Source organism: Canis lupus, chromosome 10 (assembly GCF_011100685.1).
Source record: "Canis lupus familiaris isolate Mischka breed German Shepherd chromosome 10, alternate assembly UU_Cfam_GSD_1.0, whole genome shotgun sequence".
Taxonomy (NCBI): domain Eukaryota; kingdom Metazoa; phylum Chordata; class Mammalia; order Carnivora; family Canidae; genus Canis; species Canis lupus.
The window spans coordinates 5,485,205-5,497,751 of record NC_049231.1 but is presented as its reverse complement, the minus strand read 5'-3'; the positions used below and the strand labels follow the sequence as shown (position 1 = coordinate 5,497,751).

At 36.4% G+C, this 12,547-nt stretch overlaps 1 protein-coding gene across 2 annotated transcripts in view; it reads left to right on the top strand.

Moving 5' to 3' along the window:
- Positions 1-12,547, top strand: part of TAFA2 (TAFA chemokine like family member 2) — a 448,530-nt gene that overhangs the window by 312,499 nt on the left and 123,484 nt on the right. The window lies entirely within an intron of this gene.

The window sequence follows — 12,547 nt, the reverse complement described above, 5'->3', positions numbered from 1 at the left end:
TATTCAGCTGGCTCAGTTCCGAAGAGAGTGAGAAAATTTGTTTTATACATATGTGTTAAGGCTTGACAGTTCAGGCCCTTTCTGTTCTCTTTGCTGAGCCTAAGACCCAGTATAATGAATGACTACCTTTTCCAAATGAATTAAAATAGGGCTATTTCTGAACTGTTCCTTCCATAATCAAGTATTCATAACCTGGAATAGTCAATTTAGATTTTCCTGTGAACTAGGATTTTACAATTCAATTTTCAGTCCTCTGTAAAGTCTAGAGATGAGCAACTTTTACATTTTATTTTTGGTGGAAGAGGGAGCTAAGAGTGTCTTGAATTTTGTAACACTTAAATTAGTTACACATGTGCATTTAATTAGCATTACATGGAACATTAACACCAGGGAGAGGAAAGACGTGGTGTGAGGGAGTGATGCCTCTGAGGCAAAATCTTTTCCCCTGTGTTTAAAACCAAAAAGAGACATCTTTCAAAATAAGAGAATTTTATGAAGAGGCCCTTCCTATTTCGTCATCCTGTTTTTCACCCCACAGTGTGTGTGTGTGTGTGTGTGTGTGACTATGTATACGTAAAATGTTAATTATATCATAGGTCTACTTTAGAATTTCTTCCTTTCTTTAATACAACGTATTGACCCACAAATCCTCTTTGATATTTGTTAGTGTAAAATTAAAAAGATAAAGAGGAGGACATTATCTTCCATGCCTCCAAATTGGCAACGATGGGACCAAATCTAAGGACAAAGTGGTGTCCTCACCTTTTAATAAGACTTGCAATGCTTGGGCTTAACAAGAGAAGACACACTGTCCCTTCTGTGCTGGGTGGTCACCCCAGTGCCCTTTCTTAGACCATACAAGAAGAGAGAAGTGGGGAGATTTATAGAAGTGGATGCCATTCTAGTGAAGCAAGGATTCATGGTAAAGATGCTCTCTCAGCTCCAAAGCCAAGTGATAGAACCTATGCGAAATGCCCCCTTTTGTTTTAAACTATTCTACCTTTAAAATAATAAGTATAATGTAGGTTAAGTCACATCCATAAAATGAATATATGGTTCATACTCACCACCCAATTTAAAGATGTAACATTCCTAACACTCTGGAAACTGGCTATTTCTGCCACTCGGATTTCATTCCTTTGCCACTTTCCCCAGCTGATCACTCATCTTAAATTTTGTGGTGATGATTGTTTTGCATTTATTTCTAATTTCACCATGTATTTATATACTGCCAAAAGGTACATTCGTTAATTTTGACAGCTACTGAATTTTCACGATAGTTTTATACTGTGCCTTTTTGTAATTTGTGACTTTGCTCAACAAGTGTTTGTGGCATTCATTATGGTTGATGGCATATAGCCAGTTTCTTCATTTTTACTGTTACTCCATATTTTATCGTACGAAGTCACCACAATTAATATATTTCTATTCTTGTACATGAACACTTGGTATTGTGTGTTCTTGCCATTATGAACAATGTTTCTGTAAAAATTCCTGTACTTCTCCCCTAGTGCATGTCTGCAAGAGTTTTTTGAGAGCCCATTCCAAGGAGCAAAACTCCTGGGTCTCTGGGCCTGTGTATCTTCAGCCTTTCCAGAGAATACCAAATGGCTTTCCAAGATGATAGTACTAATAAAGTAGCTCAAGGTATTTTCTTAGTGTCTTTATAGTCTTGCTGTAGGTGTTGATATCTCTCCTCTTGCTGTGTGACTAGTGCTCAGTGGGTCTTCTCTCTTTTCTTGATTGGTCTCCCCAGAATTGGGCCATTTTATTAGTTCTCTAGGAATCAACTTTTGCCATTGCAGATCCTCCCCCTTGTGTCTCTTCTTGTATGTCATTACTTTTTGCTCTTATCTTTATGATTCCTTCAACTGTGTTTATTTTTATTTGTATAACAAGCACTTAAGCTCAGTGTATGCCAGGTATTTGTGGGGAAGTGAAACTTCCCTGGATTTCTCAGTGCTCCCAAAAGCCCTAGCCTCCTGAGACTTTTCGCACCTATGGTTATTTGTGTAGTTAATTGCTTTGATTGAAAAGAATAATAAAACTCCTCTTATCTCCTCAAGTGAGGTAAATGCTTACAGCTTGGATTAGGTCCCTAGGTTAAGCTCTCAAGGTGCCAGACGTTGGGGCACTACCTCTCTAGGTGTGAAACTCTGATCTGAAACACCTGGGGTTTTTTTTGGCCCTTGGAAAGATGTATTTACATTCTGCCTAGGATCCTTTCCAACCCATCTCAAAGCAGCAAAAGATTTTTTTTTTTCTTTAAAGATGGGAGGGGATGACTGTCTCTCCTGTATATAAATGGAAAACAAACAAACAAACAAACCACATTCATTATTCACCTGTAGAATATTCAGCTATTTATGTCAGACATTTGACCCTGCTTTCATCATAAGTAAGGCTTAGGGCAAAGCAGGCTGATTTACTTATTTATTTTGAGATAATCATAAGAAATCTGATTCAGAGCACCTTGTATAAGCCTTCAAGATAAAAGTAATAAAGATGAATATTAAAAACTCAACAGCACTATTCTAAGAGCTTCACAGATACATAACAGCTCATTTCATCTTCATAACAATCTCTGAAGTATGTACTTTTGTTAAACCCATTTTACAGATCAGAAACTATAGCAAGGAAAGGTTAAATAATTTGTCCTTGATTGGCTAGTTAGGAAGTAGGAGGCAGGATTCAAATTTAGGCAGTCTTGTTCCATATAAACATGATATATAGCTGGTCAAATTTCTGTTTATACTGTTTGTGGTTTAGTTGACTTCCTGAATCTATGGGTTGATGTCTTTCAGTAACTTTGCAAAAATTTCACACATTATCAAATATTTCTTCTACTCCATTGTCTCTCCTGAACTAGAGCTCTGGTTGTGTGGATGTCAGCTTTTTCACAGGGTCCTCTGTGTGTTTCATCCTTTGTATTTTCCAACTTAAAGTTTCTCAGTGAATTCTGGAATATTTATTCACATAATCTTACCACACTAGGTGTTCTCTTCAGCCTAATCTGCCCTTTCATCCATATATTGAGGTTTAATTTTATCTATTGTATGCTATTCACAATTACTATTTTCTTTTGGTGAATTGGCTTTTGATATTGATCAATTTGTGCTCTCATTTATGCTTGTATTTCTTCTTTTTATACATTTTATATGTATTATGTTTTGTATATGTTATATATGACTTTAAATATATATGATTACATATAATATAAAAGTTATATATTATATGTATTTTGTATAATATACACAATATATATTAATACAAAACATACAATACACATAATATACACAATATAATATATAATATATTGTATATATTATGTTTTAAATATTATTATATATCACATTAAACTTATGTACATATTAATATGTACATGTTCTATGTATTATATATATGTTTTACATTTGAGTTGATGGTTCTATTTTATGAAGTTTTTGTGTTTTCTTCCTGCTGAGTCTCAATCACGATATGTTTCTTAAAGTTTTGTGATTTAAAAAAAAACTTGATATTTGTGAGAGTTTTTAAGGCCTATACTTAGGATGCATTCTTTCCCATGAGTTGCATATTACCATATGTCTTAGGTAAGGTTCTTCAAAAGCAGAGCCAAGTCAGGAATTCTTGTTGATGTGATTATTTGAACGAGTGCTCTCAGGAGGGGAGAGTGAGGGCAGCAGGATAGATCAGGAAATAGAAGTTTAGCACAAATAGAGTCTCAGCTGGAGAATAGCCTGGTCAGATCCTGTGGAGAGGCTCTGGAACATGAATTGCTTCATAGAGTTGGCCTCTCCTTGAGATAAGATAGACACCTCTTCTGTCCTTGTGTCCACTAGTCACTGGCTGTTGATCTGTTCCCCATGGCAGAGAATAGCCTTCCTGGGGAAGTGGCTCCTCTTTTGCAGAGGGAAAGCCTCCAAAGAAAGGAAGAGCCATGAACTGTAATCTGCTAACATTCACAGAAAATGGAGGAAAGGTGCATACCTGATAAAAAAAGAATCTTGGTAATGTACCAACATCTATTTTCTACTACTGTCCATTTCTCATAGCCTTCAGATCCACTTCCTGCTTATAGAAGCTCACTTCATCCAGGCAAAGCTTATCAAATTGGTTATCGTTGGTTGCAATTTCCAAGAAAATGTACTTGAGGAAGAATGGTGCCCTCCTCTGACTTGAAAGTGCAGTTGGTACCAAGGCCATTATTGATACTCGTGATCTGCACACTCCCTTAGCCATTTTATATTTCCCTTTCCTTCAGCCAGGACTTAAGCTCATCTGGGAGGCTTGCCTGATGTTACCCAGACCTCATACCTGAGGATCCTGAGCCCTGGATTATCATCTTCTTAATGCTGTGGTTGTACTTAGAAATTTATAGTTATAACTGGGCATGGGGATGCCAAAAAATGACCCTAGTGAATCTAACATACTCTTCTCTGCACTCCTCCCTCCCATACACAGCAGCTACTCTCTTTCTCATGGTTATCAGAATCATTTACCACATCAATAATAATTCTTTTCTTTCTTGCTGGTCTTTGAGGTTCATCAGGCAGCAGCTCTAGCTTTATGTTTAGCAGGACTCTTACTGTTTCCTCTGGTAAAAGCATCCCCTTTCTGGGAACCAGTACCTCTAGACTCAGAGTCTCTTGGTAGTTTTCATAGGAATATTAAGATTGGGTAACTCTGATGGAAAATTTGTTTTACTCAATAATTTTCAAGTACCTGCAAGGGTACTTAAGGGCTGAGAATATAGCAGTACATAAAAAAGGCAAAAAAATCGTTGTCTTTATGGAGTTTTTGTCCTAGAGGTAGGAGAACAGACAATAAAAAGAAAAATAAAATAGTTTTATCGTATAAATGCTATGAAAAAAGACAAAAGAGAAAGGTATAAGAAGTGTTCAGGAGGGATTGTAATTTTAAAAAAGGCCTTTGAGTAAGACCTAAAGTTTCCAATGGAGCCAGCCACAGAAATATCGAGGGGAAAGGTGTTTCAGGCAAAGCAGCAATCAGTATGAATGCTTTCAAGTAGGAGCATGCCTGGAGACAGTGAGGTTTAGCAAGAAGGATGATATTCATAGAGTATGTAAGAAAGACAGTGGTAGGAGATTAGGTCATTACAGAACAGGTAAATGTAGAAGATGAAAGAACGAAATAAATAACATTCTAAAATATCGGTGCCGTAACATTGTGCTCTCAAGAGCCACCAAATGGAGAACTGTGTTGCTCTGTTATCTGAACATGATGTAGAAACACTAGAAATCCAGAGCATTTGGATTTGAAAAATGAGATCCCTAAGAATCAGAAAATGTCACCAGCTTAATAAAATATTCTGAGCTTTGGGAACTAAAAGTCTCTCACATACAGATAAATAAGTTTATTGCTGAGACTGCCACGGAGATTCAGTCTGGAATTCTCATGATTGTACTGAGCTGGGCATTTTGGGAGGGGGTAGTGATTAACTTAGAGCATTGTGACAGTCACAAAGCATAAGCAGTATTTCCCCCTTGGAAGCAATTACATTAGGTCCAGCTTCAGATATTAGGGATCAGAGAGGAAACATTTCAGTTTAGGACTCCAAGTTCCTAACAGAAAAATATAGTCATTAATCTTAGAAGGTTAATATGTTTTCTTGCCTTTTCTTCCCCTACCCATCATGTCCAAACTAAATTGAAAGAAAATGACTCATCACTGGATATGTGGGTTGGTAAAGAATCTGTATTGAATGTAAAAGAAATAGAGGTGAGTTATATACAAAAAAGTAAAAATTCATTAGCTAAGATTGAGTGCATATTACCCTCATTGGCATACAAAGTATTTACTGATCTGATTTGGGACTTTTGAATACATGGAATTTTTTCAGAGGAAAAAAGAATTCAGATAATTTTTTAGTTCAAAGCCTGGATGAGAGTATGTATGTATGTATGTATGTATGTATGTATGTATTTGGTAGCTCTTTGTTGGTTTATTTGATACTTTATAAATTTATCCAACCAACTACCCCATAAACAAAATCTATATTGTAGGTCTGTTAATCTGTATTGAGATTGCTAATCTCTTTTGAGGGTTGAGTTTTAGATCAAGTTTTGAAGATCCAGTACAGCCCAGGGAATATAGCCCATGTATTTTAATAGTGTCCTATGATGACAGATAGTAGGTACGCTTGTGGTGAGCCCAACATAAAGTATACACTTACCAAATCTCTGTGTTGTATCCCTGAAATTAATGTAACCCTGTGTTTCAAATATACATCAATAAAAATAAAAGTGAAGAAACAAACATGCTGGTGTGCTATGAAGCTTAAAGTATAGTCAGGGAAAAAATAATCTGATAATCAAATATTTAGAATGGTATGAAAGTATTGTAAAATATTTTCTTTTTCAGGATAAGAGTATCTAAACTGTACAATAGCGGGAATATGATTCGGGAAGTCTTTTAGCGGGAATGTGATCAGGGAAGTCTTTTCTGGAGAAGAGATACTTGAGCTGAGTTTTGAATAGGGAGTGGGAATTATTATTATTTAAAAATATTTTGTTTATTCATGAGAGACAGAGAGAGAGGGGCAGAGACACAGGCAGAGGGAGAAGCAGGCTCCATGCAGGGAGTCTGACGTGGGACTCGATCTGGAGACCCTGGGATCATGCCCTGAGCCAAAGGCGGATGCCCAACTGCTGAGCCACCCAGGCTTCCTAGGAATGGGAATTAAGTAGGCAGAGCATGGGACATCCAGGCAGGAGGAGCATCAGGTGTAAGGTGCTGAGACATGAAGGACCAGAATGCTCTGGAGCTAGAAGATTGCTGTGTCTGTAGGGGCAAAAAACAAGGAAGTTGGTGGTGCTCATACGGCTTGAAGAGGGGCTAGGGTAGCTCATTGGGGCCATATTCAGAATGCTAGTTTACTTACAGTTGAAATTGATCCAATTTAGCTATATGGTATTTACTAGATTCTCTTGGGCTGGTTTGCACCTGATTATGATGTACACCAGAGTTGAAGAACCCAGATTTATAATTCAACATCGATTCATGATAAAAACTCAAAAAAGTGGGTTTAGGGGAAAAATACCTCGACTAATAAAGGTCATACGAAAAACCTTCAGCTAACATCATACTCAATGGTGAAAAACTGAGGGATTTTTCCCTAAGATCAAGAAAAAGACAAGGATTTCCACTTTGACCACTTTCACTCTACACAGTACTAGAAGTCCTAGTCATAGCAATCGGAGAAGAAAAAGAAATAACGGGTACTCAAGTAAGAAAGCAGTTAAGCTTTCACTTTTTGCTGATGATGTAATATTGGTAAGAAAGCAGTTAAGCTGTCACTTTTTGCTGATGATGTTATATTATATGCAGAAAACCCTAAAGATGCCACCAAAAAACTACTAGAATAAATAAATTCAGTAAAATTGAAGGATACAAAATTAATACCCAGTAATTGGTAGAGTTTCTACATACTAACAATGAAGTAGCAGGAAGAGAAATTAAGAAAACATTTCCATTTACAACTGCACCAAAAAAGAATAAAAGACCTAGGAAAAAATTTGACAAAGGAGATGAAAGACCTGTACTCTGAAAACTATAAAGCATTCATATAATTCATGTTTTTTAAGGATTTTGTTTGTGAAAACAACTGGATTAATGTTCCCAGAGAAAGAAAATGGCCAGAACATAAACTAACCTTATTTTGGACTTGTAACAACACACTTAATTATTTTATTTAATTTTCAGAGTAATACATGTTTGAGGAATTTTGATAATAAAGAGAAATATCAAGATGACAAATAGGATCACCCATAAGTCTTCCACACAGTAATTACTAGATGGCATTTGGGTGTATTTTCATGTGGTTTAATTTATGAGCATATTAAAATGTCTGAAAGCATGATGTTGATTCATTTATGTATTCACACATTTATTGACATGGACTTAGGTGTGTGAGAGACTGAGCTGCCCTGAGCTGGTGTTTCCTGTTTTAAACCATGCAGATTAGAGGTGTTGTTTTCCTGGAGTTTACCCTTCTATATCCTAATCTTTTTCTTCTCTCTTTAATTTTAAGATACCTCATGCTTACAGAATAGTGCATAGAATATATATGTACATGTGAAAGAATAATTATAAAGCAAACAACTGGGCAACTACCAACAAGGATAAGAAATAGAATGTCAGCCCCTTACGACTCCTCATGCCTCACCCTGATTACAACCCCTCCTCCCACAGACATACTGTACTCTTCCTGACTTTCTACCCCTAAACAATAGAATGTAATTTTACATACGTTTTTAATTTTGTAAAAATGGAATCCTGTTTTGGGACATTTTTTTTTAGTGTGATTTGCTGCTTCCCCTGAAGATTTTCTCTAGGGATTCATCTATGCTGTGAAATAGGATTTGACTATATGAATATATTGTGATATGTTTATTTCTTTTACTATTGACAGACATTTGAATCTTTCAAGTTGTTGGTTGTTTTTGACAATGCTGCTGTAGACATAATTGTACATGTACTTTCGTTTACATATACAAAATTTCCTCAGGATATATTTCTAAGATGGGAAATTTATGAGCCATATGATAACTACTTATTTATTTAAAGATTTTATTTTATTTTTTATTTATTCATGAGAGACACAGAGAGAGGCGGAGACATAGGCAGTTGGAGAAGCAGGCTTCATACAGGGAGCCTGATGTGGGACTTGATCCCAGAACCCTGGGATCATGCCCTGAGCCGAAGGCAGACGCTCAACCACTGAGCCACCCAGGCATCCCAATAACTACATATTTATTTATTTATTTTTCCAGACCCAATAACTACATATTTAAATTTATTTTTCACACTTTCAAAAATTTATTTATTTATTTATTTATTTATTTATTTATTTGAGAGAGCGAGAGAGCATGAGCATGGGCCAGTGGGGAGGGAAAACAGTCTCCCCACTGAGCAGGGATTTCCAATGTAGGACTTGATCCCAGGACTCCGCGATCATGACCAGAGCCAAAGGCAGATGCTTAGTGGACTGAGCCACCCAGGCACCCCTATATTTTTTCCCACTTTGAATAGTTAACAGTAAAGGATGTGTATTTACTTATATATCTAAAAACTATTCCTAAACACATCTTAATTGGGGCATAAGAAAACATAATGTCTTCTACTTTGGCAAATTACTTATCTCTAGTGTTAGATTTCTTTGGGACATTTTCATTTGTTAGCACTAATATAAAATTTTTGTGCAATAAATCTTTACATTTAATATTTAATAATTCATTGAGTTCATAAATTTGGTTAATATTAATTTCTTTAATAATTAACACAAACGAGAATTTCTGAGGTCAAAAAGAATGAAACAGGTTTGTATCCTTCAACCCTTGCTCGGGACTGAGGAAATCATACTAAGGTGATTTACAATAGGGAATTGGTTACAAAAGTGTTGCAAAAGGAGAAGGAAACAAGGCATGATGGTAGGACTACCCAGACATTGGTAACCGCAGAAAGCCATTCCTCTCCCTAGAGGTGAGAGGGCAAAAAGAAGCAGCGTTACCAGGTGCTCCTGAATGTATTTGCTGTTGAGGTCCCTGAAACCCTGCTGCCACTACAGGAATCCCTTTCATTGACACTGAGCAGGAAGCCTCTCATGGTATTGCAGGGCCTGGGGGGCTAAACGCTGCCATTGCTGCTCTTGGCTAGTGTTGCGGCAGCCCACAGCCATCTACATCGTCCTCCCTCAGTACTTCTGAAGCCAGAAGCAGGAAAAAAAATGTTGATTCTTTTTTTTTTTTCTTTTAAGATTTTATTTCTTTATTCATGAGACACACACACACACAGAGGCCGAGACATAGGCTGAGGGAGAAGCAGGTCCCATGCAGGAAGCCCCATGTGGGACTTGATCTCGGGGCTCGGGGGATCAAGTCCTGAGCCAAAGGCAGATGCTCAACCATTGAGCCACCCAGGCGTCCCGAAATAGATGATTCTTACTGCCTTCAGTCTCCCTTTCTTATGAGAGCCTTCCTCCTAGAAACACACTCCAAGATGGAATTCAGTGGTATAAGAAATTTGGCGGGGGAAACACTTTTGAAGTACAAAGGAGGCAGGAGCAGGAGTAGATGGAGGTGAGCCTTCAGACCATGAGGAAGGTCTGACCCCTATGAAAGAAGAGAAAGAAGGAAGGAAGGAAGTCTGGGTAGGAAGAACCTCAAACTTGATCCCAGTTTTGAAAACACCTTGGCCAGGCCAATTTGGAATCTGTGGGCAGGGGTTACCCTTTGGAGAGAGTCCCATGATGGACTGTAGTAATCCTGTCATGCTCAGTCATTGACTGGTAGCAGCTCAGGGAATGTGTGCCCTTGGTGGGAGCCTCTAATGGATCTATAGGTGGGGCAGATGGAGGTTATAGGATCAACTGTGTTCTTTGCAGTGGGTTCTTTTGAAGGAGATCTAACATACATCTTATGGCTGTCATACTTTGATGGGCAAAGCCACAGGGCAATCTGAGAAATCTAGTATCTTAAGCTTGTAGCCCCCTTGAGTACAGAGAAAGTGAAGACAGAAAAATGTTGGAGAAGGGGCACCTAGTTGGCTCCGTTGGTTAAGCTTCTGCCCTCAGCTCAGGTTATGATCCCGGGATCCTGGAATGGAGCTGCTTCTCCCTCTTCCTTTGCCCCCCTCTCTCTCTTTCTTTAATAAATAAATAAAATATTAAAAATGAGATGAGAATGACAAATATCTACCACAAGAATATTTATACAGGAATTTATATTATACAGGAATATTTCAATGATTAAATTACTCTTTATTCCCTCACAGAAGTATATAAAACTTTCTATCTCTCTAGTCTAAAAATTTGGGCTACTAATTAAAAAAAAAAATCTTCGTTAAATCAAAATGTCCTGACATAGACTCTTATTCAAATGTTAATATTTTTGAGTACTAATGAATGAATAAATGTTTGAACTCGTCATTTTCTATTATTTGAATTATTCATCAGTTCCTTTGCCAATTCAATGTTTCTTTTGATCTGTTTGAAAACCTTACATAACTCTTAAAGCTTGATCATGTTCATTGTGTATCTTCAGTGTATATGCTTTTCAAATTTTAATGTTTTAAAATAATGTTTATATTTCCCAGACACAAAGCATCCTACACTATTGTTGGAGAGAATTTAGAAAATATGTAAAAATATAAAGAAACTTTAAAATACCTGTAATCCTATATATAAATCATGATTTACTCTGAATATTATTCATATATCAAGAATATATTATATCCATAGATTTTTCTCCTTTCTTACTATATTGCAAGCATATTTTCATGTTTCCTGTAAAAATAGTTAAGCATACTATGTTTATTTTTCTTTAGTAAAAATAATCCTACAATGAACATTTGTATATGCAATTATTTTTTCCCATATCTCCCCTGGCCTACTAGATCTTTAGTGATGGAATTACTAGGTCAAATGACTTAAATTTTAAAATATTACTATTTTCACAATGATATTTTTAACTTTAAAAATAATTTGTGTTGGTTTTAGAATATTTAGAAAATATAGGGGATCCCTGGGTGGCGCAGCGGTTTGGCGCCTGCCTTTGGCCCAGGGCGCGATCCTGGAGACCCGGGATCGAATCCCACGTCGGGCTCCTGGTGCATGGAGCCTGCTTCTCCCTCTGCCTGTGTCTCTGCCTCTCTTTCTCTCTCTGTGTGACTATCATAAATAAATAAAAAAAAAATAAAAAAAGAATATTTAGAAAATATAAAAGAAGTACTGATAAAAATTATCTAATATACTCACAGGATGTTCATTTATTAATATTTCTATGGGTTAAATGTATGCATTTTGACATATAGTATCATGTTACAAACATCCCAATTTACATTCCCATCAGCGCAGAATTTGCACACATTCTTGTCAAACCTGAGATTGAGCATTCTACTTGATCTTTGTCAACTTTATCCTGTTCTAATTTGCAATTTTTATTTACTAAAAATGATACACATCTTCATTGATTTATTGACCATGTGTATCTTTATTCATTATCTTTTCATGTATTTTGTCTATTGTTTTTATTAGATGACCCTGCTTTTCCTTATGGCTTTATGAAAGCTCTTTATAAAGAGCTAAACTAAGGTTTGGTGTCGTGTCACCAGTGATTTATATTTTGCTTCCGTGTTAGCATATATTGTGCATAAGAACAGCTTTAGACCCTGTCTGTTTTAATCTAGGATTCTCCTTTTACTAACTGTAAGTAATGTTTTCTTTTTTGGCTGGAGGGTTGAGTATCTGGATAGTTCAAGATAGTTTCCTTTACCTCAAATTAAAAAAAATTATATACATTGCCATTATATATCTATATTTGGTTTCTTTTAATTATGGAGTAAATCTTTTCAAGCCTAGGTTCTAGTTTTCAAAGAAAACCTGACTTTTACTTTGTATTTAGTAATTTTGTCTTTTCTTTTTTTTTTTTTTTTCTCCCTCCTCTGTTTCTGGATCCCCTATTATTTGGCTGTTTGGCCTCCTGGACTTGACTTCTTTACAGTTTTAGTTTTTTTTTTTTTTTGTCTTTTG